At 37.4% G+C, this 19,868-nt stretch overlaps 1 long non-coding RNA gene across 1 annotated transcript; it reads right to left on the bottom strand.

Annotated features, from left to right (window-relative positions):
* Nucleotides 1–522: 522 nt before the first annotated feature.
* On the bottom strand, nucleotides 523–1,675 carry LOC109546961. The gene is made up of 3 exons (XR_002172831.2): nucleotides 1,504–1,675; nucleotides 1,000–1,366; nucleotides 523–910 (listed from the first exon to the last, which is right to left on the bottom strand). It is a non-coding gene; the product is annotated as an uncharacterized LOC109546961 (long non-coding RNA).
* Between the last annotated feature and the right edge of the window lie 18,193 nt (nucleotides 1,676–19,868).

The following is a 19,868-nucleotide window of genomic DNA, read 5'->3' as shown; positions in this document are numbered from 1 at the left end:
AAAATGTTTAAAAGATATTTGGCTAAGGGATGTGTAGGTGGATTTATGCTACTAACTATTGGTCGTAAAGGAATATTAACTTTATGAATTTTCGGAACTCCGTAAAAATGTGGTGTTTTACTATTTTGTGGTGTTAATTTTGATCTAACGTAATCTGTGAATTCATGTTTACATTTTTTAAAGTGTTATAAATTTGTCTTTCAAAACGTTCTGTTGGATTTTTGTTTAATTTTGAATAACTTTTGTCATTTAAAAAGGTGTTGTGATCGAAATTTTCCATATGTTTCGTGGCGATTTTCAATCACTTCTTTGGTTTAATCTGAAGGCCAACCTTTCCATCAGATTGAGATTTTGGTTCTCTCCTCACGGGTCTTTAGGTTTGGCACTTTGGAAATAACCGAGTTTTACTTCTTCATAGAAGAAGTGCCAAAACTCGTTTTTCCATGTACTATATGTTACATGTATTATGTACGGTATATGTATACGGGTATAGATGAGCAGGACAGCTGACTAATAAATTGATTTATGATAGGCAATGATTTATTAGATAAAAATTGTAAATTACCCGAATTGCTTTGACTTAAATCCAAAACCTCAAACACACTAGAATGTTGGGGCGCTCATCAAACAAACGATGACGAAAATAACACGTGAAAAAATTACACTTTTACACTACAAATTTTCAAGTTGTTTGTATATAACAGCAAAACTACTCTTGACTAACTCTAAATACTATAAACTCGAGGAAAATTAGTTAGTACATAAACCTATTATCTACGTTTGACCGAAATAGCACGCAAGTTGTACAAGACTAACTTGACTTATTCGGTTCGCAATTCGGAAATGGCCAGGCGAAGTCGCTTCCCTCTAAGCCAATGTCTTTGATGTTGGAGTGCATCACTATGAGAACCTGAAAATGCAGTTCGATTTTCCTTATGGACACCACAACATTACCTAAATTATAGCCAAACTGGCAGAAACCATTCAGATTAAACTGACGTGTTTCAAGTTTCTAATGAAAAAATCTAACGGAACTTGCTTATATTTCGGGTTTAAGTCTAACTCGCTTGCATGCACAAATCCAGTGAATTTTTAGACGTTGGGAAAGTCAGTGCTGAAATTCAAGTTCATAATGAAGTGGGTCGTTTGATGAGTCAGTGAGTGAACGAGATGTTTTTTCGGCCAAAAAACGTTTTTTTTCTCAACATAATCTCCTTTTGGCTCCAATTTTTTCATCCCTTCCAAAAAATATAATTTTGTTAGTTACTAAAATTCCTGGGGATGTCGCCCTAGTTGGGAAATTTTCGTCTAAGTAAGGTTTTCCAACGTTTTGGCGGTGCTCTGCTGCCTTCCTCCGGGTTAGACACTGTAAGAAAAATGAGACTGCAAAATCTATCTCTAACATACCTCTTGTTCTTGAAGAGCATATTTTTGCAAGAATTATTACAAGCTCCTAATATTTATACCGAGGTGAAAAATTATTAGAGAGCAGATTTCACTCACATGAATTAATTAATACACGATTCCATATCAGCACAAAAACAATCCAAAACACATAGCACAGTACATAAAATTATTTGTTGTCGAACTTAAATACATACTAAAACAAAATTTCTGGACTCTCCATGCTGAGAGATAATGTCGACTGAACTATTTGCAGAGGTGAATGTTTGATTCTGCCTGGAGACAACCAGAAAAAGTCTACTTATTCCACTTTATTGTACTTTTCTTCAACAAATATATAAATAAAATATCATTAAGTCAGAATGCCATTGTAAATAATGCTTACATTTTCAGTGTCTGCTTTAAAATTGATGTTTACATTTTTGATTATTTCAATTGCTTTAAGATTTTGGTATTTCATTATCTCTCTGGCCTCAGTTTGTCCTTTGTGGTAGTTGGCAAACTTTTTGTCTGATTTATTATTAATTCGAATCAAAAACAGCGACATGACTAGGGGAACATTTCCCGACTAGACTGCTGAATTTGCAGTTGTCTATTTTACATTCACGCCACATTAAAATAACATAAATAAATGGTTAAGTTCGCTGGAAATAGAATCGGCATCCAAATAAATGATAAACTCATAAAACGATTTCATTCTGAAAATGTCAAAGTATCGCGCTAAATATATCACAAGATCACTGCCTATTTGGCAAAGAAGTTGGACAAGACGGTAATTCATAACGTTGGCATTATGAGGAAACACACTGCCATTACGTAAAAATCACTGTAGGAAGTTTGCCAAAAGGCCATGGAAATTTATTAATGTTCGAATATCCAGATGGTTGTTTTCCTCCACGAGTGGCAATACTGGAAGTTATCAATGTAAACGAGTCGTGCGTCTGCACTGTAATCTGCATAATTTCAAAGTTCGATCGTTGAGAGGTTCAATTTCAATAAAACAAAGCGGACAATTTATTGCTCCCTTTCGCCTTAATTCCCGAAGAAACTCCTAATATTGCTGCGAACGCTGAAATATCGCCGGGGGAGTTTGCATTCGAAATTCACGATATCTATCATATTCCCATGCAACGGGCTCCTTATAAATGTATACGCAATTGTCTTGCGGGCAGCAGATGTGCCAAATGGGCCGCCATGTCTTTCACATTGCTCTCCTGCCGCTCTTTTTATGGAAAACGCTAAGCGAGAGGCCCTTAAATTAGTTCCAGAAGACGCAATATAAGTCTCGGACTTGATGGCTCCTCTTACTGCCTCACGCTCAACCATTTTAGCATATTATTTCGGTTTGCAGTGCTCTGGCAGGTTTAGATCATCGGTTGAATTTAGCACTAACTTCCGACAAAAATAGTGTCTTATTTAAGTCATTTAAGGTGAGTTTTTATGATTTAACGTATGAAATTTTCGACCAAAAATCAAAACTAATCAACCGTGCTTTATCGGAAGCGTCCGTCGTGTTTTATTTTGAGACTTGAATTTTTTATTTGCTCTTAACGAAAACATCGACCTCCACTGTTGTAAAATTTTTGAGTCTTTTGACTGCCTGCCACCTAAAGAGCTTTCCACTTGTGCAAATTTACGAGACGTATTAGATTGGTATTTATATTATATTTGTACTTGTATTATTTTTGATTATTATATATTTACATATAGACAATTGGTATGTGAGGGGAAATGTAAAGCCGAACTTACCGAAGGTTGCATCGTGCCACCTGGAAGAAAAAAGAAAATATGTTTAGTGTAGTCACCGGCAATAATTCTTAGATCCAGCTAATCCATATTCAAAAGCGGCGAAATATTATTTCGCTCTTAAGTAACCTCAATGGGATCAAGCTACGCATGTGGAAAAATGCACAAGACACCCTGTAGGTTAGTGATCATCTCACCAAGTTTCTGCATGCGGGCGCCCTATCCTCAACCATTTCACTTTAGATAAACCCATAGCCGAGCACACTCTTAATTTGTCCCTTTATCTTTTTACTCGACTGAATGATTAACATGTTTCCTATTGAGAAAGTGTATGTGGTCGCAAATGTACACACCGAAACATGAACAACTCAGATCAGGCGCACAATAGGCAATTTTTGCATTCCAAAGTGGTAATTTTTTGCATAATCCTGAAGTTTCAACGTTTTAGTTCATGCACATTTGGTGAACTGCTGAAGCAAAAAGGCGGATAGAATTAGTCACTCTGTAATCTGCAAATGTGCCAACATTTTCATAAGCTACCGAGTATATTGGGTATTTTCATTTACCGATCTTTAGGCTTCGTCGGGTTTAGGGGAGAGTGTCGTACTTGAAGACTTTTTCAGTTTGTTTTCCAGATAATTCTTGATAGTTATATGCAGCATGTTTGAGACCATCTAAGAGCAGCTAAAGGCAATTGAAAATCAAAAATTTAAAAAACCATTCAAAACTAGCCAAACTTTCGTTTGCTTCAGGATGAACTATTTTTGTTTTCACACTTAAGAATATTGTTTAAGTTCTCGGCAATTATTCAAAAGACGCTGAATTTGAAGACATTTTTCTCCTTAAAAGCCTGGCACTTTTCACCTCGTATTTCCCACAAACCCGTCGGATATGCAATTAAAAAAAAGTGGGCGCACTAAATAATTCACGAACTATCTCGATAAATTCTCGAAAGGAAAACACGTCGGCCAGAAACCGCAATTGGACATTATCAATGAGGGTGCCCCTGTTCTTCGAACCCAAAAAAGGAAAAGTGGAAATTGGGCAGGCGGGCGTATGTTTGTTAATTTGGTTTTAATTCGCCTGCCAGGACGAAACTTTTCACTTGAATTTAATTTGGAACTGGCAGGCCCCATAAAACTTTTTTTGCAACGTAACCTTTGGCTGAAACTCCTTGAAGTTTACCGGTTATTAATGTGCACCGTTGCCAGTGTCCAGGACATAAAACTCTCAAACTATATTCCCAGTGATATTTGAAACATTCTTCATTGATTTTCACCTGAATCTACGTCGATTAGTTGCTAGCAAGGATGCCTTAAAAAAAAACCCACAACCCACTCGATTTTATGGACACATTAAAAGTGACTTTGTGAGCAATTCTTTTATTAACTGTGGCTGTATTCTTAATCGTAAAGTGATACAACCATGTCTCGAATACAAGGTAAAATCGACGACGTAAACTTTATAGGGCCACTTGAAGTGCCCAACTTTTATGAGCCATAAAACTGGGAGTTTAGGTTGAAATGAAAAACGCCCTGTCACTTTAGAAGAATGGTTCAGTTTGTTGTTCGTCTAGCGGCAGCAAAATAAAACAATTAATGGAAAATGTGCTTTTTTTTGAACAATGCAACGCACAGTGTTTAGCCGCAGGGAGCATGAGATCATTTCAAGCTTACGGTTTTGTGCCTTCGGCCAATTTTAATATATTTTATTCCGTTTTGAAGTGGTTTTCCCGGCGATTGTTGAGAATTAGTTGTTCTTTCACCATCCCTGGAAAATTAATCTTCTTTCATCGATATACGTCTAGCAACAACAACTGCTGAGTATACCGGCTGTTTCAAAGATATGATATGAAGACTGAACTTCGTGTGGAGGTTTTGTAAGAGTCATAGCTTTTCTTGCATGCTTCTATGCCATTTTTTCGCATCATATTCAATTCGGGTATAATCTTTTCGGGAAAGAAAGTGTTTTCGTCAAAAGTCGCTGCAAACAACCGTTTTCCAGATAATTGACGCATGTGTTTTCCACAAAATAACACTACTCAACTAAAGTATTTTACTGAAAAGAACTGCCAACTTGAAATATCAGGGCTTATAGAAGACACTTCAAGGAACAAATCAGGAAAAATTGAAGCAGATCAAAGTGAAAGCTGATTTTTAATAAAACACCGAAGATTGAACTGCAATTGGCCCGATCTCCTAAATACCCTCTTTTTTCAAAATTTAGCGCATCCAACCCAGAACAATCTCAAAACTTGCAATCTCTCAGGCATAAGACCCTCCTTGGAACAAATCAGACAAAATTCAAGTAGATCTAAACGCAGGTTGATTTTCAACAAAACATTAAAAATCGAGCTGCAAATCGACCCGATCTCCTAAAGACAGTCTTTGTACAAAATTTGGCATATCCACACCAAAACAAGTGCAAGCTTGAAGTCTCTAGGGCTTATCGACCCTACTTCAAGGAAAAAATGATGAAAATGTGGAGCAGATGGAGGTGAAGGCTGATTTTTGAACAAAACCGAACATCGAGTTAGAAATCGGCCCGATCTCTTAAAGCCAGTCTTTGTACAAAATTTGGCGTATCGACACCAAAGCAAGTGCAAACTTGAAGTCTCTAGGGCTTATCGACCACACTTCAAAGGAAAAATGATGAAAATGTGAAGCAGATGGAGGTGAAGGCTGATTTTTGAACAAACACTGAAAATCGAGCTAGAAATCGGTCCGATCTTCTAAAGCCAGTCTTTGCACAAAATTTGGCGTATCCACACCAAAGCAAGTGCAAACTTGAAGTCTCTAGGGCTTATCGACCAAACTTCAAGCAAGAAATGGTGACAATTTGGAGCAAATTGAAGTAAATGCGGATTTAGAAGACATCGAAGATTGAGGTGCAAATTGGGCCGATCTCCTAAAAAGACACTTTTCACTGTATTTCCTAATATAAATTATGACTTTTACAAGATATAAAGACCTCAACAAAGCGTCGTCTACAGGTCGAAACCATGATCAGATTCAAGTTTCTGATGTTTTTAAACTTGCAAACATTGATATTATTTGGACAATTATTTAGAAAACACAAAAATTAAAATAAGAAAGGCCCTGCGGACCCATGCCCAAATGGATTTTTATCGTAAAATTACCTGAGCAATCGTCCAGTGAAATAGCGGACACTTTATGCCGGAAAAACACCCGGTATATATTAGATGTGCCACCATCAAATGCCGGTATCAAGAAAACGTGAGCGAGATTATCAACTGCCTTAGACAGATCGAGAAAAAACTCAGAAACGTGATTCTCACATCGATCGCATGCTTGTGTAACAATTTTAAATCTTTCGCTGCAACATCTGCCGATCTCCTTGATTTTGTCGTAAAATGTACGGTTTCTTCATTTTTCCACTTGGCAAGAGTTGGGTCTTCATAAGCGATCTTTATTTGCAGCAACGGAAAGTTAGTCGATGAAAACAATTCTTTTCTTCAACATGCAACTCTGGTCAGAGCACATTTTCAAATATAAAAAATTGGCGCAATCGACAGTATTTCACAGCAAATACCTGGCACTTCTTTTGCCATTGGCCTGATGAAGTGCATCCAGAAAATCCCGTTTTCGTGTTAGCCAGCCAGATATATTGTCCGGTGTATCCGTCGAAAGATTTGCAATGGCAGCAATTTTGTTGGAAACAAAGTTTTATGAAATATGGTAATGGCCCAAATTGGATTTCGCTTGTGACTATACCCGGCATCCTGTCGGCCATTTGTGTGGACAAATGCAGCCAGTAAGTTTATGCGCTCTTCGTTTGTCGCATAATAAAATTTGCCCCTCGGTTTGTCCGTCTATATTCGACCGGTTTAATTTACTAACTTTGGAAATCGCCCATTGGCTCTAATTGAAATGACCGGGGTTTTTCCGAGCTTTGATTTTTTATTGCCCCCAACACACTTTACAGTGGAAATTGCTTTAAGTTTGCTCTTGAAACCTGAAAAATTCAATAAGCCAACATTTGATGCAATTCAAAGACAAGACAAATTATTCCTAAACGCTACAGATCTATCAAAACCCGCTTAATCAAAGCGCAATTTGCTTAAAGTGCTTAAAGTGCCATTACAAACGAGAACTTTGTCAAAGAGTTGGGTTTAGTGCTGCCTGAATAATAATGATTAAGCCGTTCGCAGGACGGGCCATCTTTTAATGATGAAATCTGTAAAATTTCTCATGGTTTTATTACCGGCACGTTTTAATCCAATTTTTAAGTCGCATCGGGAATTTACGCGCCCGCTTCATCAACCCTTAATTAGATCCCTATTGAAATTTTCAACGTCTTCGACATGAAAATCACGCTAATTCGCTTCAAAGTTTTCCAAACGAAAAATCGGCGCTTTCCCTTTCGCAGAATGAAACGGCCGGTTGAGGCATCAAGAGCTCTCATTAAGTACCTGTACAAAGCTGCAGCTTATTGGGCTTTGGAATGGAAATGAACATTAACAAGGTGCCGATTTAGTACCAAAAATTAAAAACTGTTTATTTCAAGTAGGAGAGAAAATTGCTGAAGCTGATGTCCGTATGGTTCAAAAGCGACTAATTGAATTGAGAGAGTGTTTGAAAAATGAAACACCTTATATTGCAATAACTTCCAACGAAAGAGGACTTTGAATCTGTTGAACACGAACCAACTCAAAATGCCACAATTTTACCCAAAAAACACTTGAACTCTTGTCCATTAAGTACAGAAAATCCAATAAATCTGCTTTAACTGCATATTCAAAACGCTCGCATTTTCGCTCGCTTACGAACAAGGCATAATTTTATCGCTTTTGTTGCTTTGCAACTCTTCTCCAGTCAATTCTATTTCAAACCGCTGCCATACAATTTAAATAAGGCGTTTCGAAATGATTAGATCCGCCATAATTATCCGGTTTTCTCCTAGACGCCGAATGAATAACGAGTACGCTTTCCACCCAGATGTCGAGCTCCTTTCCTCAGCAGGATTTTGCCTCGTAAATAATTATCGAGCCTTTCGGAAAATTAGGCACATTTGGGATATCATTAGACGTTCCGAAGCAAGTGAAATATTTGTGAGTGTGTGAAACTTGCTATACTGACTGTAACTGGGACTTGAATATTAATGCAAAAGGCTGTAAATCAAGGCTTTGATTATAAGGAAACAAGTCGTTGAAATATTTAGTTTAAAATCAATTTTTCCTCTTGCTTCCAGGCGAAGGCAGGTACGCACATACTCATATAACGAAGAAAACAGATTCTGTAAAAGCAGATGAATTTCTTTGATTTTAAGACACCTCCTCTTCTTGAGAATTTCTGGGCAAAATCTAAAAAAAATTGTGGTTTTGTACATCTGGATTCATGTGCTGCTTATTCCCAATCCAGGGCAGTTAGAAGATATTTCGCAGGATTTTATACAAAAAACTTCCGTTAGTAAATTCTGCAAATACCATGTGAATCTACTTATTTTTGAATTTTTGAGCTTTTGGCTAATTCTTCAAGAAGAAGCGCATTTCCTAGCCTGGGTTTTTTCCTCAACAAAACCTGGACATTTTCCTGAAGACATTTTGAAAGAAATAATGCCATTTTTGTGCGTATTTGGTACATTGTAAATGTAATTTAAATGGTTTTTTTAATGCTATCGAACTTCGACTGTTGTCTCCTCCAAACTCTCGTCTACCGTCGCTTAAAAATTCCAAACTTTGAATATTAGACGAGTAGCAGGTTTAAACTTTCACCATCAGTAGAGGAGACTTGAATCTCAAAGTTCAGAAACTTTAGTGAAAGTTGCACCGAAATTTAATGCATGCGATTTATGCGAACTTTTTGAACGCCAAAATTTGATGCTTGCAAACTTTTCGAACGCTGGGCTAAAATTCGCGTTTTTCACGCGGTTGCGCGCTCTGCTTTAAAAAATCCAAACTTGGATTATAATGGGAACAGCAATTTTTCATTTTTACCAGCAGTAGGTGATGCTAGAGTCTCAAATGTGTGAACATTTTATGAAAATCGCAGATAATTTTGATGCCTGCGACATTTTTCAATTGGCCTGAAAATTGCGGATTTTTCACAGTTGACTGCCCTAGTTTCGAAAAGTTCTAACTTCAAATGTGGCACGCGTAGCAACCTAATATTTTTGTCATCGCTAGATGACACTTGAGACTCAATATTTGGAAACTTTAGTTAAAAACACCCCCACAATTGATTCTTGCCAACTCTTCGAACGCTGGCTTAAAAATAGCGGTTTTCACATAGTTGCGCGAGTTACTTTAAAATTTTCAAACTTCAAATAGAGCAGGAGAAGCAACTTTAAATTTTCACCATAGGTAGATACTATCACAATTTCAAACTGTTGCGACTTTAGTTAAAATCGCACGGAAACTTGATGCTTACGGACTTTTGGAACGCCGGCCTGAAAATCGCCGTTTTCACACAGTTGTACGCTCTACTTTAGAAACTGTTAACTTCAAATGTGGCACGAGTAGCAACTTGACATTTTTGTCATCGGTAGACGACACTCGAGACTCAGTATTGGGAAACTTTAGTTAAAATCACCCCAAAATTTGATTCTTGCGAACTTTTTGAACTCTGGCTCAATAAGAGCGGTTTTCACATAGTTGCGTTCTCTCGTTGAAAAAAATTGCTTCGTCTAAATGAAAGCAAGGTGGAACTTGAAACATTCCCTCTCTTTAAAAGAGACTTGGTTCTAAAGATGAGAGGAGTTTTACAAAAGTCTCCAAAAAATCTGAGGTTTCTCAGTTAAGTGAATCTCGCTATCAACATGATAGGTTTTGCCCGACTGAGTTGTCCCTTTAAACAATTCGTCTCGTGGACGCAAAAACAGGTAGGAACTTGACATTTTCACTCCCATTAAAGGGCACTTGGGTCTAAAAAGGAAAGAGTTTCATAAAAATCGCCCTAAATCTTAAGGTTTGACAGTTTAGTAAACATCGCTCTTAAAATATTTCTTTTCCAACTGCAATCTTGTCTTTAAAAATTCGCCTCGTTTAAACGAAAACAAGTAGCAATTGGAAATTTTCACTTTTTTAAACGGCACTTGATTCTAAAGGCAACCAGATTCACGCAAATCGTCTAAAATACTGAGGTTTGCGAGTTAAGTGAATCTCGGACTCAAAATAAAACACTTTCCCAATTGTGCACACTTGTTTAAAAATTGGCGTCGTCCAAACGAAAGCAAGTAGCAACTTGTAGTTTTCACGTTCTTTACAAGACGATCCATTCTAAAGATGCTCAAAGATTCACAAAAATAGCCCTAAATCGTGAGCTTTGTCAGTTCAATAAATATTGCTCTCAAAGTGAATCTTTTAGCCCAACTGCATTCTCACCGTTAAAAATTCGCCTCGTACACAAGAAAGCAAGTAGCAACTCGATGTTTTTACCCTCTTCACGAGAGGCTTGGTTCTAAAGATGATGACAATTTTTTTCCAAAAATCACCCTAAATATGAGCTTGTCGATTCCGCAAAAGATCGCTCTCCAAATGAAACATTGTACTCACTGCATTATCAGATTTAAAAATTTGCCGCGTCCACACCAAAATAAGTAACAACTTGCCGTTTTCACACTAATCAGAAAACAGTCGCGTCTAACGAGGCCAAAAGTTTCACAATAACTGCCTTAAATCCTGAGGTTTGCCAGTTCAGTGAATATCCGTATCAAAATTGATATTTTTTACTCAAACTCGAGTTTTCTTTAGAAATTTGCCTCGTCCAAATGAAAGCAAGCAGCAACTTCAAGTTTTGCATCCTCTTTAAAACTGGGACACTGGGTTCTAAAGATTGCAAGAGTTTCAGATAAATCGCCTTAAATTGGGAGGTTTACTAAAAATCGCGTTCAAAGTGAAACTTTTTTGCCAATTGCAGTTTCTACTTTAGAAATTTGCCTCATCCAAACCAAAGCATGCAGTGGCTTGACATTTTTGCCCTGATTAACCTGACGCTAAATATGCGGAAAGTTTTACTAAAAACATCGTAATTATTGAGATTTGCCAGTTTAGTGAGTTTCGCTCTGAAAATGAATCATTTGGCCCCTCCAAAACTAAAAAAATTGGCCCCGCCTAAACTAGAGGAAGTAGCAACTTAAAATTTTCACTCTCTTTAAAATATACTTGGTTGTAAATATGCGCCAGGTTTTACGAAAATCGCCTAAAATTCCGACGGTTGAGAGCTTAGGGAATATTGTTTAAACTTGAAAAGTCCGACCCGGCTGTGCTCTCTGCTTCAAAAATTCGCTATTTTCAAGCGAAGGCAAGGAGCGTCTTTGAATTTTCACCATCAGTAGACGAGACCTGAATTCGAACACCTAACAGCTTTGGTTAAAATCGCATTAATCTGATTTTTGCTAACTATTTAAATGCCAAAACGCCTCAACTGCCGCATTTTGGTGCCTGCCATCAGTTTCCGTCACATTTTCTCGTAAAATTCATGAAACCCTACGCACTGGCAAAGGGAATTCTCTATGCAAAAAAACACTATTTTGACAAAAAGACACACTTTCCAAGTCTGGAAATTTGTTTTCACTCCTTCCACAGACATTGGAACAAGCACGCGCAAAACAAATCAAATTTCCATTTGAACATTTCGCTGGCAAATGATGGGTTCCGGATCTGCGCCATGCATCTTGAGAAGATAAAGTCATTAAGTCCAAAAAGGAAAAAATAAGATGCGAAGAAGTAAACAAATCGCCGTGGCTCGTGAGAAACGAGAATCATTGACTCAGTTGCAATCTCGCATGCTTGCGGTTCGAGCAGCCTATAATCAAGCTGAAGAAAAGTGGAAAGACCAAGCGTAACTGGGATTATGCCATTACGGTTTTGATGATTTCTCCTCGTGAAATGCCGCATTGTAATTAAAGTGACTCAATAATGAAACAGGCCTTAAGTTGGCGTGTTTTCCATCAGCAACTGGAGACAAAACTCACTTTCAAAATGTGCATCTTCTTCAGCCAGTTCCTCGCTAAAAATCTAATCTCGTTTATAATGCGAACACGATGTTACCAAATGGTGAAAGGTGGATGTATTTTGAAGCTAAAATTCGGGATTTAGCGAAACTGTCTTACACGAAAAGGAGAGGCATTAAAGCAGCTGATATCTCTCCTTTTAAAAGATGTACCGGAGATACGATATTAAAGCCGACTCCCAACTAAGCCCAGAAGTAGTTAAGTTTACAACGTTTCGACGAGCCGAGATGTTCCTGATGAAAGGGAACGAGCAGAATAGCTGAGGGCTTTCATAATGGCAAATATATCAAAGGGCGCGAACTTTTCAACATCAATAATGCAAAAAACCCTTGAGAATATACACGTTTAGACAGATGAATGAGAGGAAATAGCTCCTGAACTGTTACTAACAATTACACCTAAATTACATGGAACTAAACGGGGGCGTCTTAAAATGAAATTCAACAAGCGCAAGCCTCCAAAAGGGGAAATTCTGCTTGAATGACACCGAACTGTGCACGATACGAAAATTCCCTAATAAAATTTAGCCGAATTACAGTTATTTCATGTTATGAAGCAGATAAAGCTTATTGGAGCTTGAGCTTGTAGGAAGGGTGTTTCGAGATAATTTTAATAATACCAGCGATGGGCATCGATCTAGTCGAATTTGCACCCTTCAGTCGTAAAGGGAGCACTGAATTTCCGATGTTTGGATGCTTATTAAAATATAAGGGATATTTTAATGGGGCTTTTTCTGTTCATTCGAATTGCATTTGGCTGTTCGAGATCGACTTAAAAGGACACATTGATGGATCTGTTGTCAGATTTCGGCTATTTCATCCTAGTCAATCAGGATTTCCATCTTGAAATCTATCATCGTGCTGTGATGGATAGACGTGATTTATATGGGGACTATTAGAACATGTGTGTGCTTAATATGTTGGTTTTTGCATTGAAAGTATGTTAAAAATACAGAAATTGCGCATGGAAGCAGAAGGAAAATGGTCGTCAGTTAGCTTTGGAACATGATTTTTTGTCCAAAATTGTCTTGGAGACGGTAGAAAAAAATCCGTGATTTTGTACTCGTCAACTAACGCCCAAACACAACATTTTTGGCAGCAGTAAAACTGCTTAAGAATCTATTGAAGGAAAATTTGAATTTACATACACTATCACACCCTGTACTTCGGAAACTGTTCATTCTCGACAGGAGAAATTTGGCCAAAACGCAATATTTTTGCTTAAACAACATATTATTTGAGGACCACGCTGGATATGTTTTGATTCATTCGTAAAAGTTTCCGGATTTGCCCGCGCTTGCTCGTATAGTAGGCCGATTTTTTGACAGCGCAATGCAATTAGTTGCCAAACTCGTAGGCCTACAAGCGCTAAATCGGCGGTTATACGCGTGTTTTTACGCAAAGTTTTTCAAATGAAACTAAACCAATATATCTTGATCAATTCAATTAAATGCTTAATAATTAAACAATGTTGCAAAAATATTGGAACCACGATGCTTTTGAAAAAGATATACATATTTAGCCCATAAACATCTAAAACTCGTACATATATTCAGCCCTTTGATCTGGGTAAGTAATAGCGGAAATATTGAAAAGTAAGCTGCACTTTCATATTCAAAAGCCAATTACTCGATGCGAATGTAGCTTATTTGCTTATACAGACGTTATGCTTATAAACTGGCCGTCCTTATTTTAAAGAGCCGTGAATCCTTCAACAGACTTCTTTTTGATCGAGCAAGGAAAAGGAGGCAAAAAATATTTTCTGCCTAAAAGACTAAACAGTTAACCCTCTGGCATGGTACAGTTGTGCTAATAGGTCCGATATCCCGCAGTTTTTCGCTACATTTCCATAATTGCAGTTTCAAAAACCGTTTGCTGGCAGACTGTCGAAATCAGTGGCACTCGCCGATAAATTACGGTTAAACCTAGGGGGACCGTTTCCCAAATTAGGTCCATTCGGACTGTCATTAACAGCATTACTGACGAAACATTTAGAAAATTTCCTTTCTAATAGAATAAAGGTATTAATTTTATGGCCGAGGGCTTTTGCTGACCATATTGCTTCTCTCCACTATTATGCGAGGAGCGTGTATGTTAGTTACAATGTTTGCGGGGGTAACTTTAATAGCCTGTCCGATACGGTGTTTGGGGTTTGGGACTGTTCTGTGTCAAAGATAGGGCGCGAGTCCTATTTAGTAGATCCGCACTGGCTTTCTCATCCCCGAAATTGTAGTAAAATTTCCTCAAGAGGAGCTTCTCATTGAAGAACTGGAGCAAGTTCATAAAAAGACGTCTTCTGTGGCTCTTAAATAGAGTTATTTTATAACTCAAATGAGTGATTTTACATCCTTTTACTAGATCCTCAACCTACTGAACTACTTTTACCGGCAAAAATGATGAATTGGGTGAACTAAATTGGGAAACTTGCTTTTAACCTGCGTAAACCTTTCAAATTGAATCTTGAGCCTTAAAATTGTAAAACTTTATTTAAAATAGCGCCAAAATATTATTTTTGGCAATTTTCAAAATGTAGGTCTGCGTATGCAAAATTTCATACAAGTGCACGCTCTGAGTTGACAAATTCCCATTTCTTATACGGCTAATAGATTTCCTTTCTTCATTTTTTCATTTTTATTTTAAGTTTCCTTATCGACGATAAGTTCAGTCTCAAAACATGTGAAACTTTAATTAAAATTGCAGTAAACTTCAGTGCTTACGAACATTTTTAACGCTGACCTGAAAATTGAAGTTTCACACAGTTATCCGCTTTTATTTCAAAAATTTCCACCTGCGAATGTAGCCCCAGAATCAACTTTAAATTTTTACCCTCCCTAGATGAGATTGGAGACTCGTAACTCTAAAACTTTAATTAAAATCGCACGCAAATTTGATGTTTGCTAACTTTTTGAACGGTAGCCCGAAATTGCAAATTTTGCCCAGTTGCTCGCCTTAATTTCAAAAATGTCCAACTTCGAATGTGATACCAGCAACAACTTGGAATTTTCACCATCGCTAGACCAGACTTAAGTCTAAAATCTGTAAAATGTTAATTAAAATCGCACGCAAATTTGATGTTTGCTAACTTTGTGAACGCTGGCCCGAAAATTGCGAGTTTTACCCAGTTGATCGCCCTAATTTCAAAAATCTCCAACTTCGAATGTGACATCAGCAAAAACTTTAAATTTTGATCATCGCTAGACGAGACTTGGGTCTGAAACCTGTATAACTTTAATTCAAATCGCACGCAAATCTAATGTTTACGAAATTTTTGAACGCTGGCCTGAATATTGCGGATTTCACCCAGTTGCTCGCCCTAAATTCAAAAATCTCCAACTTCGAATGTGRCATCAGYAACAACTTKAAAYTTTYAYCATCGCTAGACGASACTTGAGTCTGAAATCTGWACAACTTTAATTMAAWTCGCAMGMAAATTTGATGYTTGCGAACTTTTTGAACGGTGGCTCGAAAATTGCGAATTTTACTCAGTTTCTCCCCCTAATATCAAAAATGTCCAACCTCGAATGCGCACCAGTAACAACTTGAAACTTTCAGCGCCGCTAGACGAGACTTGAGTTTAAAATCTGTTCAACTTTAATTAAATTCGTAAGCAAATTTGTGGTTTGCAAACTTTTTGAACCCTGGCCCGAAAATTGCGAATTTTAYCCAGWTGCTCGMCCTTATTTMAAAAATCTCCAACTTCGACTGTGGCRTCAGTAACAACTTRAMATTTTCACCATCGCYAGACRAGACTTGAGTCTAAAATCTGTAAAATGTTAATTAAAATYGCACGCAAATTTGATGTTTGCTAACTTTGTGAACGCTGGCYCGRAAATTGMKAGTTTTACCCAGTTGCTCGCCCTAATTYCAAAACTCTCCAACTTCGAATGTGGCATCAGCAACAACTTTAAATTTTCACCATCGCTAGACGAGACATGGGTCTAAAATCTGTACAACTTTAATTCAAATGGCACGTAAATCTGATGTTTACGAACTTTTTGAACGCTGGCCTGAATATTGCGGATTTCACCCTTGCTCGCCCAAAATTCAAAAATCTCCAACTTCGAATGTGGCATCAGTAACAATTTGGAATTTTTACCATCGCTATACGAGACTTGAGTCTAAAATATCTAAAACTTTAATTGAAATCGCACCCAAATTTGATGCTTGCTAACTTTTTGAACGCTGGCCCGAAAATTGCGAATTTTACCTAGTTGCCCGCCCTAAATTGAAAAATGTCTACCTGCGAATAGAGCACCAGTAAGAACTCTAAATTGTCACCATATATAGACGAGACTTGAGTCTAAAATCTGTAAAATTTTCATTAAAGTCGCACGCAAAATTGATGTTTGAGAACTTTTTGAACGCTGGCCTGAAATCCTGGTTTTCGCACAGTTGCACGCTCTACTTTAAAAACGTCTAACTTTTAACATAGTGCGAGTAGCAACTTAAAATTTTAAGTGTTGGACGATAGGACTGGCGTCTCAAGTTTGCGAAACTTTAGTTAAAATCGCACTGCAATTTGCTGCTTACGGACGTTCTAATCGCTGTCCTGAAAATGACGATTGTCACACACTTGCACAATATATTTAAAAAATTTCCAACTTCTAACAGAGAGCGGGTAGCAACTTTAAATTTCGATGACCTATAGAGTATACTTGAGTCTCAAATATGTGCAACATTCGTTAACGCCCGAAAAAAATTTTAAAGTTTGAAAATTTTTTTAACTTTGCCGAAAAATTGCTGTTTTCACACTGTTGCACGCGCTACTTTAAACATTTGCAGCTTCAAAAATAGAGCGTGGAGCAAGCAGAAATCTCTAGAACCGATCGACGATGGTTGCATCTCAAACTTGGGAAATTTTTGTTAAAATGGCACAGAAATATGATTTTTACCAACTTTCGAAATGGTGGTCGAAAGTTGACGATTTTCAAAAAAATGCACGCTCTGCTTTTCATCCAGATCTGCCAACTGAGCAGAAGTAAGAACCCGAAAGTTTTCTTCTAGAAGCGTGTAGCTTCTACAACAGTGCAAGAATGAATCCAATTTCGCCAAAAACTCATCAAAATCGCCGCTGTGCACGGACTTTCTAATATGTGGGAGGTTGTGTCAAGCACGTTTGCAAAAGTGCTGAACGCTGGAGATTAAAAATTCCTAACTTTATTTACAAAAATCTATATTTACTGACACCGATTTAAGTTCGTTCAAATGGCATTTTTCCTTTTAGTTGAACGGACACGAACAAACATTTAATTTCGGTCCTGTCAGTCTTTCGTTCCGGGAGCAGGAGATCTCACTCGTGAGCGCTGACCAGAAAGTGGACGTCAACTAGCAGGAAAGGCCCTTTTCGGAAAATAGAATGCCGACGGGATTAAAAGGGGATAACATAAGCGTCGGAAGTAGATAAGTAAGGACCCGAGAGAAGAAAAAGCCAAATAGAAATCAAAGTACAATAACGGAAAATTGGTGCTTTTTGCAGATGTTCACGCCTGCAAATGTAAACGTGTGAAATAATGGAACGTGTTCTTCGGCTCGCATTAAGCATACATTTACTGAACACCCATATGGAAAAGTTGAAGAAATTGGCTTCGCAGAACGAGAACAAAATGACGCTCTCATTAATTATTTCATTTTTATGATAGGCTTTGTTTGAGAAAAGTCACAAATAACCCCAATAATACCTGAAAGAGCCTGTTTGCTTCAAAGTTCCGCCTTTAATATAATTTTTGCAGTACGATTAAGGTAACTTTTCCCTGAATGTTACTAACGCTCTGCAAGAGCAACGAATAATCTCGTCACATTTCTGGATCCAAGGGGAGGCGTTGTTTGCAATAACCTTTGATTTTGGTGACATTTTTTCCCGGCTCTGTGCCCTTCCACTTCCAAACTTGCCCAATTTTAATATCGTATATTTTCATTAGAAACTAAGGGCCCAACTGTGTCTAAAAGTGGAGGTATTTAGTGTGCGATGTGTAGTTTGGTTATCTCGATTCTAAGTTTGCTGCTTAAGTAGAGAAAACGTTTTGTTGCATGCTTAAACGCCCAACTTGGTCCTTAAACTGACGTCGTTTCTCATGTGTAAACTTAAATATACTCTTTGTTGTGGAAGACTTTTTAGTTCATTTTGCTTCAGAACTTAATAAAAGCGTAAATTGTTCACTTGTGTTTACCCCTAAAGACCCAGTATTGTTTCGATTAGTCAAATGCTTCAGGTAATCATAAGGGAAGCACAGGAAAATGTCCTTTTTACTCAAACTAGTTAAAGAAAAGTTGCTGACAGGAATTAAAGTGATTTGTTGCAGAAACATTGAAACTTACTATCAGTTTTCAACGGGAATTTGTTAAAACTGATGAGAGAAAGTAAATGTTTGTCACAAACTTTCTCAAATGATGACATTGTTGAGGAAAACAGCTTAATAATACAATCCGTTTTACTTGATAATTTAAATTCTTCTAAGTGGAGGATTTTTCATTGCATTTTTTATTAACAAATTAAATTAAATTAAATTAATTAAAATTCATTAAAATAATTAATTACTATTGTTATTCCCCGCTGTAAATAAGAATTTTCTCCGGCGTATAACCGGCGATTTAGCGCTTGTAGGCCTGCCAGTTGGGCTACAAATACATTGCGCTGTCAAATAAGGGGCCTACTATACGAGCGATTGCGGGCTGATCCGGAATCTGTTAAAAGCCACCCTCGGAATACGAAGTGAATTTCAAATTACACCTTTGTTCTACATGATGTGAAAATAAAAGGTGTGTATATTCTTCACCAGTTTCCTTATTATTATTAATGCTTGTAGTTTTGAAAACCTCTTGTAAAGCCGGTGAAAGAAACTAAGCGAAAGAGTTATCAAGCAGAAGCAACCAAACAAATGTATCAGAATCATAAACATGAATTTTTCATAAATGGTGTGCTGAACAATATTTAAATGAAGCTATTAAAACAAAGCAGCAGTCGAGCATATTTTTTTATCCGCTGATTACATGCAAACGTTACAGCCCATACACGGGCCTTATCAAAGAACCTAATTGGCCCTTTATCGCGAAAACAATTTGGATTATTTGATAATGCGTTCGTGACGGCGAATAAGGAATGCTAAATTGTTGTTTGACGATTTTTTAAAAGCCAAGCAAAACACGAAATAACAGAACGATGTTATTATGCAAAAACCTTGTCGAGATTTCCGCTCTAGATGGAATTGTTGTTCGGGTTCGTGCATATTTTTTATTGCTATTTGTTCGCATGTTAAATTGAAGCAGTCTTACGCAAATTATTGAAATGTTCTTCATTTGGCAACTGAACAGGGAGATAATAGTTTTATCATTAATTTCCACAGCCCCTCTGTAGCTCGCTGTAAAATTAGACGAACATCAGCTAAATGGTTTTTTTTGGGGAAAGCGAATGGATAGGCCAGTTTCAAAGTGTCGACATGCCATTATTAAACAGGAAGCCACCACAATAAAGGCGACCATCTGCTGAGACCGGCTGTCACTTTGATCTATCGAAACGACAATCTAAAAATATTTACGTAATAAATCTTCGAAAGGGAATTGTATCATCGTCAAACTGCACCAAATTATGTGGAACAACATTTGGCCGTAATTACCATAATGGGTTTTGCGCGACCAAGCAGAGAATGAGAAATAATGCCATCCTGATTAAACCAGACGATTAATCTCATCATCCAGAAACAAGGAAATTTCGGCAGGTTTATTTTGGTTGGTTGGAGGCACAAGGAAAAA

This window comes from Dendroctonus ponderosae, unplaced genomic scaffold, assembly GCF_020466585.1.
Source record: "Dendroctonus ponderosae isolate FM_Combo_2020 unplaced genomic scaffold, Dpon_F_20191213v2 Dpon_F_20191213_10, whole genome shotgun sequence".
NCBI lineage: Eukaryota > Metazoa > Arthropoda > Insecta > Coleoptera > Curculionidae > Dendroctonus > Dendroctonus ponderosae.
The sequence above is the reverse complement of the archived record's forward strand: the minus strand, read 5'-3'. Positions and strand labels throughout refer to the sequence as shown.